Source organism: Ictidomys tridecemlineatus, unplaced genomic scaffold (assembly GCF_052094955.1).
Source record: "Ictidomys tridecemlineatus isolate mIctTri1 unplaced genomic scaffold, mIctTri1.hap1 Scaffold_1084, whole genome shotgun sequence".
Taxonomy (NCBI): Eukaryota; Metazoa; Chordata; class Mammalia; order Rodentia; family Sciuridae; genus Ictidomys; species Ictidomys tridecemlineatus.
This window is the reverse complement of record NW_027521028.1, coordinates 114,082-141,884: the sequence shown is the minus strand read 5'-3', so window position 1 is coordinate 141,884 and position 27,803 is coordinate 114,082. Positions and strand designations below refer to the sequence as shown.

Sequence of the window (27,803 nt, the reverse complement as noted above, 5' to 3'; positions counted from 1 at the left end):
TCTAATTCAGCACATTGGATTCAGAAATGCTTTTGAATATGAATGAATGTGAAAATATGTAGGTATATGTACATGGAAGAACCCTAATTCACCCACCTATAGAAAATATACATAAAATTGCTATGAACCAATCTATATTCATTTAGAAAGTTTAGCATTAAATCTTTTTTAATATATAGGTATATATTCACAAAATATAAAGTTATATATAAAATACATATATTTATATGTAAGATCATAGGTATCAAGGAATTGAGAATCCCTGAAGTTTCTTTTTTTGACCACACCTTTATTCTTTTTTGATAATATCCTGTTATCTACACAGAATAAGAAAACACAAAAAGGAGAAATTGTTGCAATTTTATTTCATATTTTAAAATTATTTGTCTCATATGCTTCAGTCATAAAGTGAACATAAATAAAGATACATATAGGTGCTTTAAACACTGACAAAATCTATAACAATATATATTTTCAAATCAAATTTCCTATTTTTACAATACAACGAAAAAATAAGTTCATAAAAAGATTACATACGAAAATATAATAGTATATTAGTTCATTCTCTGAATATATGGCTCTGAAGGTAGGTTAAAATATTCACTTCACTTGAAAAAAATACAGACACTACACTGCATGTAGATTTAAATTAAGTATAGTCTTCCTTCCGTTAACAGTTTATTCAGTGTGAATCACAGAAGATCCATGAAGGGTCATCACTTAAGAAACTCTCCTTAGGATCACAATCAAAATTGAAAGCCTGGTTGAGAAGCATGGAAATGCCGGCTCTTGATACAATGAGGAGACATGAGTATTTGGAACTCTGGTACCACTCTGGCTCTTAACTAAACTCCTCAGTAACCTCAGGGCAATTAGTACCTCCCTCTGATCAGAGAGAAGTCCTTACTGCTGAGGACACTGGGTCTCCGAAGTGGATTTGGAGAACACATATACAATAGGGTGTGATTTCTTACAAGGTTCTTTTTCCAATTTGCTTGCAGGTTCTTTCCTTTCATTAACATCTGTTTGAAGCATTGACTCAGCGGCTAACCTACAGGCATTAAAGCATCCACTTTGAATTCAAATGTAGTTAAGGAAAAAAATAGAGAAACAAACCCGTAATATATTGAGCCTCTAAGGAGGAATGGTGCTATTTTTTTAATAAGAAAAAAATTAGTCGACTCCAGTACCATTAAAATACTAAATGACTCTTGAAAGGAATTATTCTTATCAATAGACTTGATTTTTAAATGTCTAGTAAATATGTTAAGGTTGATAAAAAAGGCCTGTTAAGGCCTAGATTAAAGAATTAAATCTGATGAGATATCTATCATGATAAGTACACATAACACAAAAATTGAAATGCTGGAGCAGTATTTTAAAGATAACATGACACACAAAAGGCCCATGCACAAGATGAAAACACCATGGGATCCTGGCTGCACAGATGTCTGTCTCAGACAATGAAAACACACTCAAACTGAGTTTCAACTAGGAGAATAGTTAAAGAAAAATATAAACAGTGGGGAGATAATAAAATAGGCCTGTGAACACTTTAAAGAAGTGCATCAATTAAATTTATAAAGCATGCAACAGTGAAGTTTCAAATAAAAGCCACTTGTTATAAAATCATCTTCAGATTGTGTATCTAAGTTAAGCATGCAAGACACAAGGTTGGAAATGTCTGCAGTGAGCAGATGGACTCACACACATGCAAAAAAAATAAATAAATAAAAATAAAGTGTTTTGTGGTATTTTATTTGTTTTTGTTTAACTAGCAAGGCAAATAGTTTCCAATATGCAATTTGAGTCAAACAATTTAATTAGATACATTGAAGCAATATTTTTTCAAGCACAAAAGGGCAGAAGAAGAAATGAAGGCAACATAGCTGGCAAGATATGCACTGATCGGTTCTGGAAATTCACCTCTGGAAGACCATACAGGCCACACACACAACCACACTGTGAGCCATGCAAACCCGCACTGGCCATATGCACACTCCCACAGTGAGCAACACACACACATGCACGGCCTGCAGAACTCGCCTCAGAACAGTTAGCACTATGGGTACTGTCAGGTAGCATCCATTTGTCATTTCCTCAAGAATATCAAGCTCTTATTTTATGTGACTTACAACATTATAAAAAAACTCAAGGAAGGAAATAATTAATTAGTTTTCCTTACAATAACAACAGCAGCTTGAGTTTTATCATTGTTGAGTACATTTAGAAGCACTGAAAATTTAAAGAAAAATCAGATAAAACATACAAGGAAGTTCTTTTACATACGATGGACTGTTTTACTTTTTCGATCAAATGCACACAGAAAATGCCTGACTCTGTTCCCTTCTTTCTAAGAACAAAGTAGCCCTAGTAGCACCTTAAAAACCTCACTTCATTGGAGACAACCCAAGCTGGCTACTTTCACAGAAACAAGTTTGAATTTTACATGTCTAAAAGTATTTATTTTTAATATACCTGCCATTGCATTACACAACCTTCATCTTGATTTCCCCTCCATTTCCCTCACTCACTTCTGTTTATCCTACCCAGATCCTGCTGTGCATGCCCAGAACTCCAGCTGCAGCCAGTTACATCCTCTTCCCTCTGTTCACTTGCTCTTACCTTCTCACTTCTATTCCTTTTAAAGGACAAGGCCCTTCAACTGGTCCTTCAGATACACATATCTGACACTTTCTCTTTTAAGTCACAAATTAAATTATGCAGAAATTGGAGGCTTTGATGTTTTAGAAAAAATGGAAACAAATTACCTTGGATATTTAAAAATGTCAAAATAATTAAAAGTAATGTCTGAAGGACTGGTATAAACATCATCAAAAGCCATAGAAAACTTCACCTACATTTTCTTAACTAAACTGTCTTCAGACTACTGTAAAACCTTTGAGAAGGTAAGTTGATTTTTCCTTCATGGCTACTCCTTTACCAGGAGAAAAGTAATAGCACATTTATTCAAACCAACAAGAGAGATGTGTGGCTTTCTAATGACTCCCTTCTTCAGGAGTCCTTTCCCCTTGCAATCATTTTTGTCTTTCTCAAAGTTTTAGAGAAGTTGAAGGCAGGCAGATGAAACTGGGGGATTAGACTGCATGCAATATTGAGAAGACAGATAAAGAGACAAAGAGCATAGCTCATGCAGCGAGAAGGGAGAGAAAGGGAGGGCTGCTGGCTGACTTGAAAAGAGGACACTGACCTGAGAGAGCCGGGCGTGTTCTCACTTCTTTCACTTAAGGCTTGAGCAAGCTTCACACATTTCTTCTCCTTCTTTGGCTGCTGCACATCCACGGGCAGATTTTTGTGAGGAGAGAGAGGGGCAGTGGGAGTGTTTGCAGATACTGACTTTTCTAACTGCAAGTCACCTTCTGAAGGGTTAGGACAGGACTGTGTCTCCTTGTGAGGTAGGAATCTAGAAGTTCCTTCCCCAGCAGCACCACTGGCACATTCTTCTTCAGCAGGGGTCACATCCAGAGGTAGTACCTCCCGCCTCTTTTTGAGTATAGGAACTTCGATTTTCTCTGAGAATGAAAACCATTAGAAAAATCCAGTCAATAAACAAAAGACAGACCAAGGGAGAGCGGTTATACATAAAGTCTTTTCCTTTTTTCTCTTCTTTCAAAATCCACTCATCACCTCACTGAATCTATTTCTTTTTCTTTCTTTTTCATAGACTGCATTAATAAAAGCTTTTATAGATTATTTTGAGCATAAATTTTTCCTTGGGAACTCAATACAGGAATTCTAGGAATGAATAAAATGTTCTCTTGTGGTATTTTGATAAAAAATTCTAAGGGGAGATGGTTCCTAAGGGTGACCTTGGTGCCATGGAGATAAAGATGCAGTGGCAAACAGTCAGGGAGTTTAGGGTCAAGTCTGTTACTTAGCAGCTGGATGACCTTAGGAAAGTATTTAATCATCCTACATTTTAAGGTTTCTAAATCTGCAAAATGCGGATTAAAAATACTTACTTTGCTTTGTCTGTTACAAGGATTAAATGAAAAGAACAGGTCAAACTCTAAATATTGGATATCCCTTGCTGCTCCTCTGAAACCCAGATCATCTGGATTTACTAACCATCCTTCTGTCCCTTTGCTGTGTTCAGTTCAGCACACTACCCCTGAAATTCCTAATGGGTAATTTTTACTCACAGGAGCTTACTAGGATCAGGGAAGAGAAAAAGGACAAAAGAAAGAGAAGTCTTTTAAAACAATATAAAAAACTTCTCATTGTTTACATTTTCCCCACTATTGACCACAATGAACAGAGTTCAGCCTGTCAACAGGGTGGGGGCAGAAACCCGTTGAGAATCCTTAACCTAAAACATGTTGACAATACCTTTTGGGGAGGGGAGGGAGTTAGGACCATCACATTCATGGACTTCTTTACATTTGCCCTTTTATTTTAAAATTTATACATAGTAAAGTTCATTTTTTGTAGTATACAAGAGGCAGAGGGTGTATTGGGCTATTTTTTGTTGGTGATGTGACTTGCTCTAATAACTGTCCAAACATTTTTCCTTAAAGGCTAGAACTGTAAGAGAAGAGGTCGGGTAGAAATCTCCAGTGATAAATCCCCTACAGAACGACCAAGCTAAATAACTATATGCCACAAAAATACATTCACAAGAACTAAGAAAACTAGAAAAGGTAAGTTAGACTGTGAAGCCCACAAGGGGAAAGGTTCCCTGTTACTGCAACACTTTGTCCCCAAGCTTTCATGGTACCACCTGAAGAAAGCCCCCAGAACTCAGTGTATACACTGAAAAAAGTAAGCAAGAAAAATAGATATTTGACTTCCTCACCACCAGAGTCCCTCTGTGGGAGTCTCACTGCATGAGCTCACAGCAAGCACTGAGAATACTCCATGGGATGCTCCTGAGACCAGCTAGAAGGAAGGAGAAGTAGGGCTCGAACTAGCACACAGAACTTGGCACTGGCGCTCCATCCCTGCCAGAGGAGACATGCTAGCAGATAGAATGTTTAGAAATGTTTACTGCTGGAGGCGGGGTTCATAGATCTTCTGGACTCAAGAGCCTGACTGGCTCTCCCACATGCCTTGAGTGTACTCCATGAATCTCCATGGGTCCATCCAGGTTGGAAACTGCACCAGCAGCAGAGTTGTCAAAAAACCTGCATCTAACCTGAGCTCAGGGTGCCCTCTAATGCTGAAATGGAATACCATAGGCAGTCTGCTAAAAATGTCTAAACAAGCCTACTGGAGTAGAATAGTCACAAACAAGTCCAGACTGGGAAAAAAAAAGGAAGAGATACCTAATTCATCAATGCAGAGACAAAGATATATGTTACAAGGACTAAGAAGAGCCAAGGAAAGATGTCCTTATCAAATGGACAAAACATATTGCCAAAGATAAACCCAAAAGACATTCATATGCATGATTTGGCAGACAAAGAATTTAAAATATCTGGTTTAAAAAAAAAACTCAAGAAACTTCAAGAAAACAAAGGACCAATTAAGAAAAATTTATAAGGAGACATTTAACAGATTGAAATAATTTTTAAAAATAAAATTCTGGAGCTGATAAATAAATGAAATAAAAAAGCCACTGGTGGGCATTAATAGCAGAACTGATCAAGAAGAGGAAAGAATTGGTGAGCTTGATAACAGGCTATTTGAAAACAGAGGAGAAAAAAGAATGAGAAGGAATGAAGAAAATTCATGAGATCTCTGGGACACCATTAAAACAGCAAATCTATGTCATTGGTGTCCAAGAGGATCTAGAGAATGACAAAAGGTTAGAATTAAGTTTATCCAAAAATATAACAGAAAACTTTCCAAATCTAAGATACAAACACCCAATTACAGGATAATCAAAGGTTGCCAATCAGATTCAACCCAAATAACTCTCAAAGGTCAAAGACAAAGAGGACTATGAAAGCAGCAAGAGGAAAGAAAGAAGAAAGTGACACAGAAGGGAATTCTAATATGACTGGTGGACTTCTCAGCAAAAACCCAAAGGACATAAGGGAATGAGATGATATCCAAACTGCTGAAGGAAAAACATCTGCCAACCAAGAATAATGTACCCACCAAAGCTTCTTCAGAAGTAAAGGGAAGACAGACCTTCCCAGACAAAACCTGAATGCACTCATGGCAACAGACTATCTTACAAGAAAGGCTGAAGGGAGTTCTTCAAATGCAAAGAGAAAAAAAAAAGATGAGAATGTCTAATATGAAAACATCTGAAGGTATAAAAACCCACAGGTAAAAGTGAGCATTCAGATACATCCAAAATAACATGGGAACTAGGGGAGGTAAACCATTTATATCCTTAGTAAGAAGCCTAAAGGACAAAACTAATACAAATACAGTAATCTGCTAAGGGATATGTAATATAAAAAGATGTAAATTTTAACATCAAAAACTCAAAATATGGGAGAGAAATGGAGTTGAAGAGTAGAAGGCTTTTTTCTTTTTTGCTTTTGAAATTAAGTTGTTGCAGCTCAAAATAACCTGTTGTAATTATAAGATGTTCTGTGAAAGCCTCATGGTAATCACAGAGCAAAAACCTTAAATAGATACACTGAAAATAAAAACCATGGGATCAAAACATGCTGATAGGAAAAAAAAATCACTTAACAAAGGAAGACAGGAAGATAAGAACAAAGATGTACAAAACAACCAGAAAACAAGTAATTACATGACAGTACCCAAATCTGACTCTGCTGCCTACAAGACACTCACGTGTAAGGAATAGATAGAGAGTGAACAAATGAAAAAAGATATTCCATTCAAATGGAAACCAAAAGAGAGTAGGAGTGGTTATACTTAAATAAAATATGCTTCAAGTCAAAAACTAAGGAGACAAGGCCATTACAGAACAAAAAAAGAGTATACAACAATTGTAAATATGTCTAAATACATAAAGCAAGCATTATTAAATGTAGATCGATAGGCAACAATTTTTTTGCGGTGATAAGGTACTTTAACAGCCCACTTCTAGCAATGGAAGAGCATCTAGCCAGAAAACCAGCAGAGAAACATCAGATTTAAACTGTACTCTAGACCAAATGGAGCTAACAGAAGTTACAGACCTTTCCATGCACCAGCTGCAGCACATTCCTCTCAACTGCACATGAAATGTTCTCAAGGGTATCATGTCAGGCCACAAAAGAGAACATCAGAAACTGTACAAAGATGTAAAAATTAAACATACTTAGAAGCAACCAATAAGTCAATGAGGAAATTAAAAGATAAATTTAAATATTTCTTTTCACAAGTAAAAATGAAAATATACCAAATATGCCAAAACTTTATGCTTTCAGCAAAAGCAATTCTAAGAAGGAAGTTTATAGCAATAAACTCCTACTTCAAAAAAAGAAGGAAGAGAACAGCTTAGTGGTGGAGTGCTTGCCTAGCACGTAAGATGCACTGGGTTCAATCCTCAGCCCTGCATATAAACCAAATAAAGGTTCAAAAACAATTTAAATTTTTTTTAAAAAAAGAAGGAAGATCTCAATGTCTCATCTCAATAAACTAGAAAAAAATAAGAAAAAAAAATAAGACCAAAATTAGTAGAAGGAATAAATGGTAAGGATCAGAGCACAAATAACCAAAATAGAGGAAAAAAAAGAAAATAAAAGATAAATGAATAATTGGTTTTTGAAAAGATAAACAAAATGAATAAATATTTAGCCAGACCAAAAAAAAAAACTCAAATAAATTTTAAAAAATCAGAGGTGAAAAAGGAAACATAAACTGACCTCACAGAAACAAAGAATTTTAAGAACTAGTAAATACAAACAAATTGGAAAACCTGAAAAAAAATTTCTGGAGAGCAGAAGGCAACAGCATATCAAAATAATTAAATACCACAATCAAATGGAATTCACCCTAGGATCAAAGAATGGCTTAAAACACAAATCAACAAGCTGATATATCACATTTCAGACAAAAGAGCAAACACCATAGGACCATTTCAATAGAAAAAAAATTGATAAAACTTAACATCCTTTTTTGATAAAAACTCTAAATAAATTAGGCATAGAAGGAACACATCTCAGTATATTAAAGGCCATAGATTATAAACCCACAGACATCATACTCAACAGAGTCAAAATCAAAGTGTTTCCTTTAGGATCTGGAACAAGACAAGGATGCCACCAGCATTCACTGTTATGACTCAACACAGAACTTTAAGTCTTAGCCAGAGAAATTAGATAAAAGGAAGAAATAATAGGCAGCCGAATTGTAAAGGAAACCGTCCCTGTTTTCAGATAATACAATCTTTTACAGAAAATTCTGAATACTCTACTTAAAAACTATTAGAACTAATAAATACAGTAAGGATATATAAGCCAATATATAAAAGTCAGTAGTGTTTCCATTCAAAAATAGCAAATTATCTGAAAAAGAAATAAGGAAAGTAATCCCATTTATAAAAGCTATGGTTTTAAAAAAAAGTGAAATAAAATACCTAGGAAAAAATTTAATCAAGGAGATGAATGAGCTCTACAGTGAAAACCATAAAACACTGGTGAAAATTGAAAAGACAGAAAAACATGGCAAGATATCTCATATTCATGAACTAGAAGAATTAATATTGTTAAAATATTCATTCTACCCAAAGCAATCTACAAATTCAATGCAATCCTCATCAAAATTCCATAATTTTCTTTACAGAAAAAGAAAAAAATAATCCTAACCTGTCTTAAACAATAAAATTTCAAATAGTCAAAGAGCAGAAAGAACAAAACTGGAACAATCCTAGTACCTGACTTCAAAATATACTACAGTGCTAAACTGACCAAAATAGCATGGTACGGGCACAAAAACAGTGAAGAGAGCAATGGAGCTCAGAACACATACTGGGGAAAGGACAGTCCTTTAATAAATGGTGCTGAGAAAACATGTAGAACCATGAATATTCATTATTTCTTCATTGAGAACATTCTCAACTTCTACAAAATCAACCTTTTTTAAATTTCACAGATGAATAGGATCATGTAGTGTTTGTCTTTTTGTGCCAGACTTCTCTCTTATCATATACAAAAATCAACTAAAAACTATAAAATTACTTGAAGAAAACATAGGGAAATGCTACATGACCTCGTTCTGGGCAAATGTTTTTTAGACAATCCCTCAAAAGCAAGAGAAACAAAAGCAAAAATAAGCAAACCGGATAATATCAAACTAAAAGTTTCTATAGCAAGGAAAACAATCAACAAAGTGAAGAAAAACTACAGAATAGAAGAAACTGCTTGCAAATTATACAGCTGACAAAGCATTACTATGTAGTATCTATAAGGAACTAAAAGAACTCAATAGCAAAAACCCTTCATATAATCTGATTTTAAATATGGGCAAAAGACCTGAACAGACATTTTTCTAAAGAATACAGAGGTTTACGAAAAAATTCTCAACACCACTAAATCACTAAACATCAGGAAAAATGCAAATTAAAACCACAATGAGAAACTATTTCACCCAAGCTAGAATAACTATTATCCAAAAGAAAAAAAAGAAATTCTGGTGAGGATATGGAGAAAGGAGAACTCTCATATACTGTGAGTGGGTCTATAAATTAGTAGTCATTATGGAAAATAGTATGGAAGTTTCTCAAAAATTAAAAATAGAATTAACATGTGACCCAGCAATCCCAATACTAGGTGTTTGTGTGTGTGTGTGTTTTTCCAGATATCTGAACTCCCATAAATGGAGAAAGAAAATGTGATATGTATAAGTAATGGAATACTATGCATTCATAAAAAAGGTATGAAATCCTGTCATTTGTGACAACTTGAATGACCTAAGGATCTTGTGTTAAATGAAATAAGTCAGGCACAAAAAGGGAAACACTACACGTTCCTATTCATCTGTGGAATCCAAACCAGGTTGATTTTGTAGAAGTTGAGTGTTCTCAATGAAGAATGAATATTTAAGGTGATCACATGCTAATTACCTTCATTTAATCATTACACAATGTATATATAAATAGAAACATAATAAATATCCAATTATTATATGTCAATAAAAAATATAGAATTCCCAATATTTAGTTGGAACATGGCCCCTGAGAATCAAGATTGAATTTTCTCAATCTTGCCTTGCTGTGACAGCAAGGCCACATAAATCAACTCTGCTCAATGGGATACTGCAGACAAACACAAAAGGAGTCTGAATCCTGCAATGCTTCCTAGACTTTCATCGGCGGAAGAATAATCACAAGCACTTAAACCTAAACTGTGTTTAGATCTTCTATAAATAATCTGAATTAGCATAACTTCCAACATTAGCTGCTTATTTAACTTTTCAGTATGACAATATGCTACTATTTTAAGTGGATAAGCCTCAAGTGACAGTATGATGAAGCCTAGACATCCAAAAAAGCCACATATCACATTCATGCATACCTAGTCCCCTTTGAATTTTTCAGCTGTAAATTTCCCTTATTAACTACAGATTGATAACCACAAAATTGGTTTGTAATGAGATTTGCTAAAAGCTATAGTTTGAAAAAAATGTTGATACACTTTCTCAGTGCTACTTAGGACTTAAAAGACAAAAACATATGAAACTTGCATACCTTCAGGTTCATACTTCAGCTTTAATTCATCTAGCTTAGCTCTCAGTTTCATATTTTCACTTTCTGCAAGCTGAAGGCATCTTTCATTTGCAAAAAGTTTTCGCTCGATATCCAGGGCCCGCTGGCTCTCAAACAATGCTTTCCTCCGCTGTATGGACAATTCACTTTTGCTGCTTTCATTTTCTTTGCTACAGGAACAGAAAAGAAGAACCAAGGAATGTTAATATATAATTTTGTGAATAACTTAGTGGGATTAATCTTTAATTTTATATTTGAACACTTGGTTAAAAATATATTTCTTTGGGATTTCTAGTAACAAAGAAACAACAAATAATTAAAGTTTAACAATAGCATCCCCCGCTGCCAAAATTCATGCATTATTCCAAGGTGATTCATGCATAAATTCCCTTTAAGTTATGAGATACTTATTCTTGAGAAATTTGGATTATAAGAATATTTTCTACATGAAAGTGCTTTTTACTTACCAATATAAAAAGCTAAACACAAATTATTTACTGAAAGCATTCTTCAGTAATTAGTAATTATTAAATCTTGCATAAAACTCATGTATTACACAAAGACATGTTATTGACTTTCTTTTCTGTGGGAATTTCTTTTGGCAATTTGAACTTAAAAATTTGTTAATATTTGAATACCATCTATTAAAATAAATAAAAAGTCTTTATCTTCCATCTGCCAACCCAGACACCTACTTTAAGTTCTCAAGCTTTAGCTGAAGTAAATCTGTATAATAGGTGTTATCTTCCAGAGCACCAGAGTTGCCTGAAGGTTTTAAATCCATACTTTCATATAAATTCTAAAGAAAGCAAAAATTCTTATTACTTACATAACAAATTAGGTTACTGTATGCTTATTAACAGTGGCAGCAGCCACATGTTAATCTCTCATCCTTTGACAAATACTCTTCAAAGATCCACCCACTTACCTGAGTGCAGTAGGTACAATAACCACCAGTCCTTCCTCAGGTAAGAAAAGTGGCTCAAGGTACTACCGGCAAGTAAATCAAGAGCTAGATTCTGAATCCAGATCTAACTCGCACTCATATCTCTGAGTCCCAACTATACCTGTCTTAGGATTTCACTCTCCTGGCTTTTAGAATGAGAGAAGCAAATGCTTTTGGGGTTGAATTCTGGTATGACAAAGCTATACAATGGAAAAATACGAAAAAAGAGAGGAGATTCTTGAGGTTATTTTTGGTATCCACGCTTTAAATATTCTGATTCACTCTTTGAATATTTTCTTTACTGGAAAAAAAAAGCAAATGTTTAAAAACTTGCAAAGAATTTCAGAGATTGCACTTTTTAAAATCCTCTTAATTTAAGGTCACAATTTTCAAAGTATAGCACAAAGCCCCAGGGATAGACTACATATACCTGCCAAGTGACACACTGCAAATTTAGCTAAAATTATAATACTTTTAATAGTTTTTAGAAGAAACAGAGATAAAGTCATATAAACAAATTTTTCTTCAAAAATGTCAAAATAAAGAAAGAGAAACTGTTCCAGATTAAGGAAGACTGAAGAGACTTCATGGTAAAACATGCAACCTTGGATTAGGCCCTAGAATTGAAAACACTAGATTTTTTTTTTCTTTTAAAATTTGCTTAGGGTATGTTTTCATCAGCTTTTTTTTTTTTTTTTTTTTTTTTTTTTTTTTTTTGTCTCGGTGACCAAAAGATCTAACAAGAACAATGTAAGGAGAAGTTTACTTGGGGTTCATGGTTTCAGGTCTCAATCCACAGATGGCCAACTCTATTGCTCTGGGCCCAAGGTGAGGTAGAATATCATAGTGAAAGGGTGTGGGGGAGGAAAGTTAGCTTAGAAAATGGTAATCAGGAAGCAGAGAGAGAGAGAGAGCTCTCTGCTCACCAGGGACAAAATTCCAGTCACTCCTCCAGTAACTTAACTCCTCTAGTCACACTCTACCTGCCTAAAGTTACTACTCAGTTAATCCATTTAAGTGGATCAATCCACAGATCAGATTAAAGCTCTCATAATCCAAACATTTCTCCTCTAAAAATTCTTGCACTAACACAATAGCTTTTGAAGGACATCTCATATCTAAACCATAACAGGGTATCAATGATAACTGGCAAAATGTAAAAAGTAGCTTGGTTAATAGCATGGTTCAATGCATATCAATGTTAATTTGTAATTTTGACCATTTGCTTATATCTCCAATAACATCATGGTGCTTAGGGGTAAAAGGACGTCTAGTTTGGAACTCAGTCTCAAAATTTAAGAAAAAAACATATAAAAACAGAAAAAGTTATAAATCAAGCGTACAAATAAGAAATAGGGAGCTCTGAGTCAAAGGCATGTAGGAGTACTTTCACTTTCCTGGAAGGTTGCACTAATTGCAAAATAAAATAAATTTATTAGAATTTATTAAAGACATCCATAAATTCCAGTGGATATACAATGTTGAACTGACAAAGCTCTAAAATTAATGGAACAGATAGCACTAAAAAATAATTACTGATGACATTCAGGCAAGAAACCTCACTGACATAACACTGAGCAGAAGACAGAAACAAGGGTATATATATTACATGATTCAATTTATATGAAGTTCAACAGAATGTTCACATAATGTTGACACAAAGTTAGGAGGTGGGAGCACTTCATTTCAATGGGGCTTTTCTGGAGTGCTAGGAATATTTTATGTAATCTGATAGTAATTGTAAGAATATACATATACAGATATAAATGTGTGTGTGTGTGTGCGTATATAAACATATATATGTTAAAACTCACTGAGTTGTACACTAAAGATATAGGTACTTACAAACAATAACCAGATAATAACAACAAAAATAGAATAGATTGGTTTGTCTTTGCTTTAGTAAAAGAAGCATGCTCAATAATACTGAAAAGCAGAGACAAGAAAAAAATAATTTAAAGATTGGGTCAATATGTACTGAAACCGAAACTCAATTATACGATGAGAAACCTATTTAAACTGAAAATTTAAGATATTCAAATAAAAATCCAGCCACATCTTTTCAAGATATTATGCATAACTTAAATTTCTCCAGATTTCTAATTTCACCTAAAAGATGTTTTATTTCACCATTCTTCTGCTCTAACATGGAAAACAACCGTTCCTGCTGCTCAAATTCAGTTTGAGATCCTTTCATCTGTAGCAATGTAGCAATCTGTAACTAGAATCCCCCCACCACAACAAAATTGAGATATTCTGATAAGCATATTTCTGGAACAATTTGTATTTTGTACTAATACTATTTAGAACTTGTTTTGAAAACTAATTAGTTATTTCTAGTCTAATAATTGGAAAATATACATCAATTAGTTTTGTTGTAGACATAACTTTGGAGTACTTCTACTTTTTAATGATATCTGAAGTCTTTAATATAGTTTTACCTAGTTTGTGATACAAAATTGAACAGCATGACTGTGGTCCAGAGGGTGTCATTTAACTGGTAAGTAAGCCTGGATAAATGTGGCCTGCTATTCACCACCTATACTAACTCCTGTTAAAGCGATTTCTCAAAATTCTCCATTAGCTTTACTTAAGTAGGGGAAATTGTTAAGCAGCTCAGTCACAAACATGATATTCACAATGATAAGAATGGGAAGTACCATATGAATATTTTTCTACACTTTAACCCCAAGACAGTTCTGAGAGGCAAGTTCTATCACCTCTACTTTGTAAATGAGGTATGCCTTTTAGATGCTCTCAGAATACATGTCCCAGGTAACACAACTAGCAAATGACAACTATGCTTCAATCCAGTCCATCTAATTTCAAGTTCAATCAGTGACCTTTCTCAGTTCTCTGGTAATACTGACATCTTGAAGAAAAAAATCTAAACTTTCTTCCAAACACCACCTTAGGAACATCAGGCAGAACCGACCATACATTGGAATTCTAAGGACTGCTATAATCTTGGAATCTTTCTAATTGCCATAAGGTTTTCTGTTACTTCTTATTTGTGTGCAGCAACAACCAACAAAACCCTTAAAATTAAAGGGGTTAATTACATGCTTTGAGGAGCTGCAAGAAAAGAGAACCCTAAATAGTTCAAATTTCCATCTAAAATAAGCCTTCATGAGAAGTGAGAAATGGCAAAAGCTAGTCTCATTTGATGCGGGAACCCAGAAAGATTCAGAATAAGTGAGAAACAAACACTTTTAAATTCCTTTTCCCTATTCTATAAAGATTTAAACCTCCCTGGCAAGGTTAGTGAATGATCATTAAAATAAACAATTAGTAGTTGTTAAACACATTAATGTTTTTCCAAGATTAACTTTTTGATCATAAACGTATCTTATGATCTACCTGGAATTTCTAATTTTTTAAAAAATCATTCAGTTCTAGAAAAAAATATAAAAGTATACCCCTTGAAGGAAAAGATGGATTTTGTGATATATTTATCTATATAATGCTAATATGAAGTAGTTTTAACAAACACTTAAGAGCGGTAATTCCACACCTTCATTCTTTGCATCTGTTCTCTATTAAATGCATTTTGCTTCTTTAGTGACTGATACTTGACTTTCATACCGATAAGCTGGCGTTCCATTGCCGCCCTTCGATCTTCTACCTGGAAAATATTGATATGTTTAATTGTTCTTGTACTAAATGAAATAATAGTTTACCCAATTCAATTATTAGAATACTTGTAAGTACCTCTGCAAACAAAGAGTTGCCCTTACTATTGGGATCCAAGGCTTGCTGGAGGGCCTGGCCCAATTGCACCTGCAGATCTTGATTTGCTACACGAGCTTTCTAAATTCAAAAGAAAATAATTTAGCTAGCAGAGATTAAATTAGCATGAAAACAATTTAAAAACTGGAAACAATACTACTGTAATCATAATACCTCTAAGGCATTATAGTATGAAACTGCTTCTTTCTCCCACTCTTCTTTTTCTTCTTTAAGTCGGTCTACCTGGCGCATTAAGTTAGTACTAAGACGTTCTAGTTGTTCCTGTCTGTACTGTAGTTCATTCACTTCTTCCTTGAGAGCATTCTATTCAACAGAAATTGAAAGACAAAATTCTCTTGAAAATGCTTTCATTTAGCACTTGCTCAGCTAACTTATCTGTAGTGGTTCACATTCAAATTAAAACTACAAAAACCTGTCAAAGTTGTAAGATACCTATTAAAATTTTAAAAATTACTTAATTTTTCAACAGGGAACGAAACAAAAGGCTCTAGAGACTGCTCTTTCTGACTGTGAATTCAGGGCTTTAATTTTTAATGACTCATAGTCTGAAATGAAAAATCTATGTTCACACAAATTTCAACTTCCACTGTACTAACATTTTATATTATGACACAAAATAGGATCAGAAAATGTCTATGTCCTTTCAGAGCTTTCATTAATCTAAAGGTACTGTCTGCCTCATTTAATCAGGTCACCTAATACTATTTTTTTAAATAAAGTAATTCACCTAAACTACATAAAACATTTTTTGGATAGTTAGATAAAAGTAGGTCAAAAAAACATTTCTTCTTCCACACTAGCTCATTAGAATTATTATAAAAACACATAAAATGTATGCAAAAGAAAAATTTAAAAGTCTAAGAAAACACATGCCATAAAAATTACCTTCACACTTTCCATTTCAGTCAGCTCGACCTGAAGAGCCAGCATCTCTGAAGACATGCTTTCGTGGACTTGCTCAGACATCATCCATATTTCCTCCGATTTATGAGACAGGAGTTCCTTCTGGTGGTCTACTTTGTGCTTTAGCTGCTTTTCACCAAGCCTAGCTTCATCTAACTCTCCTTTCAGTTTTTCTATCTAAAGTAAAAAAAAAATCACAATTTTATAAATCAAAAGGTATTTTCTTTCTGTAAAATATCACCGAATGATCTAAACTTGTACAAGAAACTAGTAGAGCTTCCAAGGACACTCCAATAGTGACCCACCTTGTTTTATAAACAGTCCATTCTAGCCATCCACGTGGTTTGGATGCATTAAAGCTACCAGAAGCACTGTGTAGCTGTGTACACGATGCTGTGACCAGCCATGCAGAAGCAGACGCCTGATTGGAAGGCTACCACAACAGTCTAGGGGAGAGGGGATGGTGGGGACTAGAGCCACAGTAGCCTACATCAAGATTCTGTTGGCCAAATCCCCACAACAGGCCGATAAATTCAACATGAGAAGAGAAAGGTACTGGGAGAAAAAAAAAAGCCAAACTTTTGGCAAAAGTGATTTAAGAACATCAGTAAGACTGAAAATTTTGTATTGATACACTCTTTGCTCTACCACCTAAGCCATCTCTACAGTTGGTCCTTACTTCAGGCCTTGAAAAAATATCCCCTATACTGCTACATTTGTTTATGTAATGAAAGCTACATGAAAAAAAAAAACCCACCAGGAGAAATGAAAATGCATCATTACCAGTCATTACTGTCTAAAACCAGATTAGTTCCAGACAAGCTAGACTATTTGTCAGTAATGTGCAGGATGACTATGTATTTCACAAAAGCATTATTTGTTTGTTTTACTGTCTATTAGGAAAAAATAAACCAACTCAAATGTGTGATTTCATTACTAAAAATAGAAAAACACTTAGAGCTAAATCAATAAAGAATTAAGGCAGCAGTATAGCTTGTACACAGACATGGAAAAAAATCTTAGAAGATGTTACATAAAAAAATCTAAAAATTGAAAGAGACTTCTGAGAAGACAATAAAAAGTCAAGCGAGTTTTGAAAGAAAGGGTTTGTAAAAGTCTGGATTCCACACGAAGAGGAGCCATGGTGAAGTTCTGGATTCATAAGTAGCAATCTGAAGGCTGGATGGGTGGGGGTGCTAGAAAGGAATGGGCATTCATGAACAGCTGTTGTCTATTTCGTGTTTATGTATGAAGTGGAGCTAGTATGTAATGTGTCATCAGATTATGTAGACACTCAGTGACACAGAATTTGGTGTGAGGAAAACTTGCTTCAATTCACAACTGACAATTTCTAGCTCTCACCTTGTCCAATTTGCTTGATCTACCTAAACATTGGTTTTCTCATCAGTAATATGGAATTAACAATAGGATTTCCCTTAAAAATATATTTTGAGAACTGGATCATGTTTTTCCTCAAAAAATAAATTATAAGGTATCAATACTAATATATAGTAATTTATAAGGAACTACTGATTTGTTCTACAGAATTACAAAGCACACCACTAGCTGCAGTAAAGGCTAAGGGACCACTCTTTCTGAAAGGAGACTGCTTGACTATGACCAAGGATGCCTCAATAGTTACTAAATAAATGGATCATAAAAAAATTGCTGTTATCAAAATTGGAAAATTATATGTAATTAGAAGGCTATATTGATACAATTATCACTTTTATAAGTCATTTTATAAGTTTTTGTTTCTCAGTGTTTCTACTCTCAACATTAAAATGACAGAAAACTGATCTATGCTATTTTCACAGTGATACTTGAGAAAAATCTTTATCACCTTACATTAACAGATGGTTGCATCAACATGGGGTATTTTTGCTCTGAAAACATACATATATTCAAACCTTGTTTTTTAGTTCATTCACTTCCTGTCCATGGCTTCTGCTTAGCTGCTCTTCTAATTGTTCTAGCTGCATTTTTGTTGTTGCTTAATAGCTTCACATTCACAGCTCAAACTTTCTAACATGCGACTCTTGAGCTCAACTTCTCTCTGAAGAGTATATTTTTCTTGTTCATAATTCTGAAAATAGATTCAATTACAATTCAATTACATAAAAAAATCACTTAAAACTATTACATATAATCAGTTCTAACCTTCAACTGGCTTATTTCTGTTTCATACACTTGCTGCTTTCTGAGGTACAACCACATGTTAAATCTGGAATAACTTTGTAGCTCATCAGTTTTAGTGAATCCCTAAGGTATATTCTGAAAGTACAGTAATGTCAAAAACACTCAGGCTGAAGTTAGTACAGGCATCAACTCTAGAAAAGATGCAAGGTAACCACTTTCTAATCTGGGGCTCTGATGCCCCAGTTACCCGCAATGCAAAATGTAACTGGGGAGGCATTCTCTGGATTCCAAAATCTGAATAAAACTTTGTATGATGAGTACCATCAGGCTATGTTAAAATGTCCCTGATTTTGGCTACATTATCAACTGTCACAGCAGCATGTCTTATCTCATGCTGACCCAAAACTAGGTATTTGTTTGACGATTAGGAAAATAAGCTACTTATTATTTCGTACAGTTTGATAGCACAACCTTCAAATCTGGAGTCCATCTGAGAGAGAACACGAAAAAGTAAAGGGACTTTTGGTAACAAAAGACCAGAAACAAAGTCTTAGGCATTCAACCTTCCATCTATTCCACACATACTTACTAAGAACCCAGCAAATATGCCAGGTAACAGAGAAACTCAGATAAATATAAAAAATGATGCCTGACTTCAAGGAGGATCAATGTCTAAAGGAACAATAAACACACAATTCAGCAATTACATTAAGTCACAGTAACTGGTAAGTGCTAGCTCAGAATACACTTCCTGAAAAAAGTAATGTCTATATTGGTTTTTAAAGTATTAGGACACATGCTTACATACTACGTTCTGATGCAGAGAACATCATAAAGTGAATAACTGTTTAACTAGTCAGATCATTCAGGTGTCTGAGCTCCACACACGATCAGATATCATTTGCATTTTATATGCAGGGGATGTTCCAAGACCCTAGGTGGATAGCTGAAACCACAAGTTGAACCAAACTCCATATATACATATGTACACACATATCTTGATGAGTTTTAATTTTAAATTAGGCAAGTTAGAGATTGGTAACATAACTAATAACAATTATAATAATATGCTGTAATAAAAGTATGTGAATATGATCTCTCTCAAAATATCTCATTGTACTATGCCTAGGTGAGGAGAGGAAGTGAGGTGGAGCAGGTGGGATAAAGTAGGATGGCACCAGATTTCCTCACACTATTCAGAATGGCATGCAATTTAAAATTTATTATTTACTTATGGCACTTTCTATGTAATATTTTTAGACTACAGTTGTCCAGAGGTAATCCACACTAAGAAAAGTGAAACTAGAAATAAGGAGGGGGCCTACTGTATGGTAAAGTTCATGATAGAGATATGGTAATTGCTTCACTACCCCATAGAAGGCATTGACAGAGAAGTATTAGTTCAAACTCCTTCATGAAGCTTTAAAGTATAAGATAAAATGAAACTAGAAAAAAGACCTAAAACAAGTAACATTATTTCTCCAAAAGCACTTCCACTTTTGATAAGTTATTACTCCAAATAATTATATATAACATGGTTTTATTTTCTACTATTAGATTTTTAATTCTTTGCTTTGCTTTATAATTAGGTATTGAGCTCGTGGTCAAGAACAGTACCATATGGAAAAACAAGAGCTGTCATTAGTAACTTTTACCTGCTATATTTATTTATTTTTTTATTTTTATTTTTATTATTTTTATTTTTTTTATTGATTGTTCAAAACATTACAGAGCTCAAGACATATCATCTTTCATACATTCGACTCAATTGGGTTTTGAACTCCCCAAATACATAATACAGACTCACTTCTGTTACATACTCACATTTTTACATAATGGCATATTAGTGACTGTTGTATTCTGCTACCTTTCCTATCCCCTACTATGCCCCCTCCCCTCCCCTCCCCTCCCATCTTCCCTCTCTACCTCCTCTGCTGTTGTTCAATTCTCTCCCCTTTTTCCCCCCCACGCCCTTGCCCCTCATAACCTCTTATAATTTTGTGTATCACTGAAGGTCTCCTACCATTTCCATATGTTTTCCCTTCTCTCTTCCTTTCTCTCCCCCCATTCGTTACCTGCTATATTTATAATTTTCAATTTTAGTTTATACCACTGAGGATTTACTAAATTAAACTGATTTATTCATTTTTTCAATAAATATTTGTGTGCAAAGCACTAGAGAATATAGCAGTGAACAAGACAAAATTCTTAACGACCTTGCAATCCTGGAGATAATTAGTACTGCAAAGAATTAAGAGTGAGTGATGCTACCAGGTGCAGTGGTGCACACCTGTAATCCTGGCGGCTCAGGAGGGAGGCAGGAGAATCACAAGTTCAAAGCCAGCCTCAGCAAAGGCAAGGTGCCAAGCAACTCAGTGAGACCCTGTCTCTAAATAAAATACAAAACAGGGTTAGGGATGTGGCTTAAGTGCCCCTGAGTGCAATCCCTGGTAATTATACACCCTGAACTCCCCCCACAAAAGAGTGAGTGATGCCGACTTTAGTTAGGGCTGGACTCTATGACATTTAACTGAAATCTGAAGATTGAGGATTCAATCTATGAAGAGTGAGTGAGGAACAACTAAGCAGGAGGAAGGAGCTCATTTAACCCATAAGGCAAGACTAGGATAGCCTGAACAAGGAAAAGCAGTTTCCTATGTTTGCAAAAGTCCAGCAGAAGTCAAATCACATAGGGATGTATAAACCCTCAGACTGTCTTTTGTAAATACAATTGAAAGCCTTATGCAGATTGAGAAAGGAAATGGCATGATCTCTTGTGCTTTTCCATGAGAAAGAATGATTCTACATTGAGAAAGAATGATCTGAATGGCAATGATGGAGCAGGCAATCTGGTTAGAAGGCTGGGAGAAAGAAGACAGTGGCCTAGATAGATGTTTTATAAATAAGGTCCCTAAGAATTTGTGGACTAAATGTGAGACTTCTAGATCTTTGGGTCAAGCAACTGAATGTCATTCAATTTACTAAATAAATAAACTAAAGACAGAGAATGTTTGATTAGTAGACAGGGAATTAAATATTCTGTTTGTTTATATCAAGTTTGAGATACTCTTAAGTGGGCAATTGAATACATTAATTAAGAGTTCAAGGGAGGACTATTGCTCCTCCCTTGAACTCTTAATTAATTGTTAATTAAACAGTTTAGGTCGCTAAACTACTATGGGGGCATTTAAATGATATTCAAAGCTCCAAAATAAGTGAGGTCACCTATGAAGAGTATGGACAAACAAAACTTAGTGATAAATATGGTAGGTAAATTGTGGTAGAAAGAGTAAACATAATTGAAACTCAGAAGACACTGCTTTGGAAAGAATATCAGGAATTCATTAACTTATTCACCTTTAATGAAAATGGCATAGATAGGAAATTAGATCTTCAGAAAATAAAATAATTACTGCTAGACAAAATAAACCTTCAATAGCTAAGCACACCCTCACAAACAGAGGAATCCATAGTCTTACCTCAGTCATGGTCATCATTTCATTACAACATTTATCTAATTGATTTTGTAATTCACTTTGGCTCTCCAATAGTTGTAAACCATACTGTGCAGCTTTTAGTCGCTCTTTTTCAACCTCTTTGAGCTTGCTTCGAAGATCTGCAATATCTGCCTCCATGTTCTTTTCCTGTTTTTAGACTATTATAAATAGAAGAAATACAATTTTTTGAGCTTAAACAAAAAAGCCCCCTACAATAAAACCAATAATAAAGGAACCATGTATCCCCAGTGCTACTATCATATAAAAACATAATATTGAGATTTTATTCCTGACTTGTAAGGAGTTAAATTTGCATTCTTGTTCTAAGAGCAAAAATTGTTCTGATAATTTTTTTACTTGAGTTGAGACCAAACCAAAAAGAACAGAAAAAAAATACACTCAATTGTGCTCCTAAGAAACTCAGCATTAGGAAACTATTCAATTGTTCAATTGTTATATGTTAAATGTCCATAATTACTAAGGTAGAATTAGTCTCATAATTGTGTTACTGTCAAATAATCAAAGTAAAAAGAGAGCAATGACAGAAACCAAGAAACTTTATGGTATGCATGCATGACTGCTACTTAAGAGTATAAAAAGACAGTTTTAAATCAGACTTACAAGATAAAGTAAAGAATATCCTGTCTTATTTTTTATAGTAGTACTACTTTGCTGAATGTATTTGTTTCATTGGAAACAGATTCACAGTATTTTTCTAATTACTCTTAACAGAGTATGTAAATAGAAACTATGTTCAGAGCAATTTCCAGGCTAAGCCTTACAAGTTTATACATAGGATAACTGTACTTTAACTTAACCTCATTTATTGTCCCTTCCTCTTTGGCCCTAGTCCCTTTAAGCCAAACTGAAACTGGACTTTGCTTTCATAGAGCATCAGATGATTCCCTATGTCTTAATTTTATAGAATCATGCATTTAACAAACATTTACTGAATGCCCCACTAGCTAGGCTTCATTCTGGGCACTTCAGATCATTATGGCGCAAAACTGGCAAAGTTACTCATTCATTAAACTTACATTCCAAGAGGGGAAAATAATAAGTAACAGCATAATAATTAAATACATTAGAAAATAGAATTGGAAGGGAAAAAAAAGCTCAAAAGAGATAGGTGGTGTAAATAGGAGGCAAAATATGGGAAATAGGTATGCATCATTGTGTGGAAGAAATGTTCCAGGCAGATGGGAAACCCTAATATGGAAAAAGAGTCCAAGATATGAGCTAGAATTTAGGTCACAGATAATAAAGGAGCCGGCAGATCAATCCATTATAAAGAGTTTGGCTTCTAGCGTGTGTAAAATGGGAAGTCACTTCCAAGTCTGAAGTAGACAATTTGGTAAAATTTAAGAGAATCATTTCACTGCTGTGTTGAATAGTTAGAATGAAACAAAATTGGAAGCAGAGAGACCATCTGAGATAATGCCTCATGCTAGGTGGTGGCATAGTAGGTGAGAAATGCCCAGATTCTACCTATATTTTAAAGGTAAAGCCAACATGATTTTCTTATATATGGAATATAGCAAAATAAAAAATGCCTTTAAAAAGTAAAAATACCTTCAAGGCTCTGCCCTGAGCAACTAGCAGAATGGAGTTGCCCTCATTTGAGATATTGATGTAAAGTTTTTGGGGGGCCAGGGGGACCAGGATTTCAAGTTTTGCATGAAAGATGTCAAGCAGGCAGCTGAATGAATATATATGTAGGAGAGGGGTATAGGCTAGAGATATAAATTTGGAAGTTATCAGCACAAGTCCTTCAGATTGAGTATCAACAGAGGATGAACATAACAAAGAGAAGAGGACGAAGGACTGAACCCTACTAGAAGGTGAGGAAAAAGATGTAAAGTATATTCAGGAGTTAACAGTGAGGTAAGGAGGAAATCAAGAGCATGTGCTGTCTTAGAAGCCAATAAACAAAGTGTATTAAGGAGGTAGGAGAGCTCATATCAAACGCTGCTGCTAAGTCAAATTGGCCACTGGATTTTGAATTTATGGAGGTCACTGGTGACCCCAAGAGAATTTTGGTGGGAAGATGGGGTAAAAGCCCACTTGAAATGAGTATGATAGAGAATGGTAGGAGATGAAAAAGTGACAGAAAATACAGTTTTGCTTCAAAAAGCAAATAGGATAGTAGCTGGAATGGAAGTAGAGACAAATTTACTTACTATTTTAAAGATACAAAACAATATGTGTGTATACCCTAGGATAAATTCATGACAGAAGATGACATAGGATATACTGGAGAACTGCCAGAGTGATGTCCTTGACTAGAGGATGAGGTCTAATGTACTGAGAATGTAGCATGGATATCTTCTCTAAAATGAAAACAAAGCATACAATATAGATACTGATTAACTAGGGAGATATAGTAGGGAGTATATTGAAGTAAACCTAGTTGGTTTTTTGTTCATTTATGTTTTGGTAGATTATGTATTGGGGATTGAACCCAGGGCCTGCCTGGCCCATGCTAGGCAAGTGCTATACCACTGAGCTACATCCCCAACCCTAGTGTGACCTTTTAAATGCCTCACTTATCACTGAATTAGAAAACAAAGTTCTTAACTGAGAATCAGTAGGTAGGAGATATAGGGTTTTATAATAGGGTAAAATAGATACCATAAACTAACCAGTGCAGACTACTTTAAAATGCAAGACCTTTTCAAAACCTATATACAGTGAAGCTAGCCAGCTAACTGTTGCTTTATTAACAATAACTTATATTTGTTGGGGATTTACCACCTGCTAAAAGAAGTGCTTCAAATACATCATCTCATTTAATGCTCTTCATGAGCCCATGTTAAGCCATTATTATTATCTCCATCTATCAAAATAAAAATGAGGTTAACCTCAAGGCCTCCCATTAAGGAATACACAAGGAAGCCAAAACATTAGTTCTCATTCATTCAAAAAATTTGCTGGAATTTTATTACATGTCAGACAATGCGCTTAGTGTTGAGGATAAAATAATGATCCAAACACTAGAAAATATTTTGTCTTCTTGAATTTTATAGTACATTAGTAGAAAGGCATCAAATCAAATAACTAAACTATAATGTTACAAGTGTGGTAAGTGCAAAAGGGAGAGCTGTAACTAAGGTGGTATCTAAGCCTATAACAAGAGGGAACAGTTCCCTGATTACGTGACTTTTCAGCTGAGCTCTAATGAGTGAAAAAAGAATTAATCTATCAACCTGCAAAGAGCTAACCTATCCTTTAGCCATGGACGAACTAAAACTAATATGTGCCATAAATTTTGCTTGGTACTCTATGTACATTTTCTTAGCAATGTTCTCAAAGATCTCATAGGGTAGAAGAAGTTACATTTTAAACATGCAATCTTAATGTGGCACAGAAAGGTTAAGTAACTTGCTCAGGGTTATCAGTCACTCAGGAGCTAAATGAGATGGGAACCAGAGTCCATTTCCAAAGCCTGGTGCTCACATTTCTGTCTGGCCTCTCAAAACAGCATACAAGCCATGTGCAGTGGCTCACGCCTATAATCCCAGTGACTTGGGAGGCTGAGTCAGGAGGATCCCAAGTTGAAAGCCAGCCTTAGCAACGGCGAGTCCCTAAGCAATTCAGTGAGATTATATCTCTAAATAAAATACAAAACAGGGCTGAGGATGTGGCTCAGTGGTTGAGGGCCCCAGAGTTCTATCTCCGGTACACCGCTCCACCGCCCCCCCCCAAAAAAAACAGCATACAAAAAACATTGGAAGACAGGAAGCTCTAGAAGTCAAAGCTGCCTGGGCCCTTCCACCTCCATCCCTTACTGGTGGCACGAATTCGGACAAGTAACTTAACGCCTTGTTTCATCATCTTCAATACAAGGAGGGTAATGACCATCTTACAGGCTTATTGAGAACATTAAACATGATAATGGATGGAATACAAATAGGGCAGGGAGACACGCATGATTTGAAAGTTTCGAGCAACGTTTTAAAAAAGTAAACAAAGGACAAAATTCATCTTGACGTTTTACTTGACCCAATGCATCCAAAATATCATTTCAACTCGTAATCATAATAATTGCCAGAGATACAGCTCTTGTGGGATACTACCTTTAAAATCCAGTGTATAATTTACATTTAATTCGGGTTGCCACAGTGGCTAGGGGGCCATTGTACTGGACAACGCACCTCCAGGGGCCATCAGTCTGAGGCTCCCAGCAGCCGCCTGGCCTTCCATATTTATCCAGAGTTCCCCAGAGAAGCGAGAACGTCCAACCGAAGACTGGGGCCCGACTGGAAGCCAGCTTATAAGAATTTAGGGTTCCGGGATCGAAGGCGTTCCGGCCAAAGCCTCCGCCAAGACCCAGGCCCCAGGCTTCCTCATGCCCTGCTCCCCGCCGCCTACCGCTCCTCTCCACTCTCACTAGTCTTTACCTCTGTCGTCCTCACTCCTTCCCCCAGCTGCTGGCAAGAGCTGAGAGGTCTGGGCATCCAGATCCGTGATGCTAACCTCAGCCTGCCAGAGAGTTGCCCTCCCATTCATTTACCTAGTAGTCCTGTAAGCGCCAAGGCTTTTTGAACACAGTTCCCGCGAGAACTCTCACTTCTCAGGAAACCTTCCTCTAACAGCGCGAGAAAAGCCAACGCCGAGGAGCGTTCTGCAGAAGCGCCCCGCCCCCCGCAACGACTGCGCAGGTGCGAGTGGAGAGCCCTGGGCTGGCGCAGGCACAGACCTGGCCTCTTGGAGTGTCAGTTTTACCTCAGGTGGTTTTCCAGGCTTTCCTCTAGGTGTCTGCTTAAAATTGCTATGTTTGTGGGGTTTGTGGTTTTATGACAGGGCCTTCTGGAGGGACAGTGTCAGTTGGCGGGGATGGGTGGGACTGACCTTGGGGGCCGTTGTCAGCGTTGTCCACCCACCAACGGACTTCGCGCGTGCCCTCGGAGGACCTTCCCGCAGAATCTCTTGTGGTTCTAGGACCCGGAGTCTGGGTGGCGACGTGGGTCCACGGTTACCATGTGGCTTTGTGCCCCACCTTGTAGCGCCTTGGCGCCAAGTTGCACACGATACCTGTCACCTTCAGAGGAAAGCCAAGCCCCAGGAAGAAAAAAAATGGCTGTCTTAAGTGACAGAATCTCAGTATGAACTAATGCAGTCCGATTCCAGGCTCTTGAGAGCATGCGTGTTTAAATAATCTTATTTTGTTAACCTAGTGTCTATACGTTATTTTAAAATTTAAGCATTCATTCTTTCGTATAGGTAGCGAACACTGCTGAGTCCTAGTAACCATTATGGGGTCATCTTTTCTTGCCTATTTTAGGACTTGGTTTTTGGCTCCCCTCCCTTCCATCATCAGCTTTTTTTTCATTTCTGTTGGACGGTCCCTCTCCACAGGAAAAAAAAATGTTGTAATAACTGCCTTTGCAAAGTGATCATAGTAATAATAATAATAATAGATAAAATTCTGTAATAACTGCCATTGCAAAACAACAACAACAATTTCCCTGACTCCAATCAGGTACAACCCTATTTGTTTGCTTCTCTTTGTAACAAAACACCTGAAAAAAAATGTTTACAATTACTAACTTCATTTTCTTACATTTTATCCCTGCCTGCTCCAACTTCAGCTGGGTTCAATTCCAGACAATATATTCCATCTCAAGATCACCAGTGATTTTTTTTTGTGTGTACTGGGAATTGGACTGCTTGCTTTGTATGTGCTAAGCATGTGCTCTACCACTGAGCTACACCTCAAATCCACCAGTGATTTGTATCTTGCAACATCAAGTAGTCAATAATTAGTTCTTCCTTCTGCTGAAATTTCTCAAGAGTTGATTGCTTTCATTGATTTTTTGTTTTATGTTTTGGGGTGCCACACTCTCCTTGATTTTTCCTCTTTTCACTTTCTTTGGATACTTTTATTCTGACTGAGTAGATCAGATTACAAAAGACTAATCTCAGTTTTAAGATAAGCAACAAAGATAACAGATGCATCTGGGGCCTGAATGAACCAAATGCTCATTCATTT

At 35.7% G+C, this 27,803-nt stretch overlaps 1 pseudogene across 1 annotated transcript; it reads right to left on the bottom strand.

Moving 5' to 3' along the window:
* Positions 1-346: 346 nt before the first annotated feature.
* LOC144372474 (protein Spindly-like) lies at positions 347-26,166 on the bottom strand (annotated as a pseudogene). The gene is made up of 13 exons (XR_013432476.1): positions 25,966-26,166; positions 21,794-21,969; positions 18,086-18,261; positions 16,158-16,352; positions 15,426-15,575; positions 15,234-15,332; positions 15,037-15,147; positions 13,604-13,743; position 12,501; positions 11,272-11,375; positions 10,559-10,746; positions 3,212-3,533; positions 347-1,051 (listed from the first exon to the last, which is right to left on the bottom strand). The product of XR_013432476.1 is annotated as a protein Spindly-like (transcript).
* Positions 26,167-27,803: the final 1,637 nt, after the last annotated feature.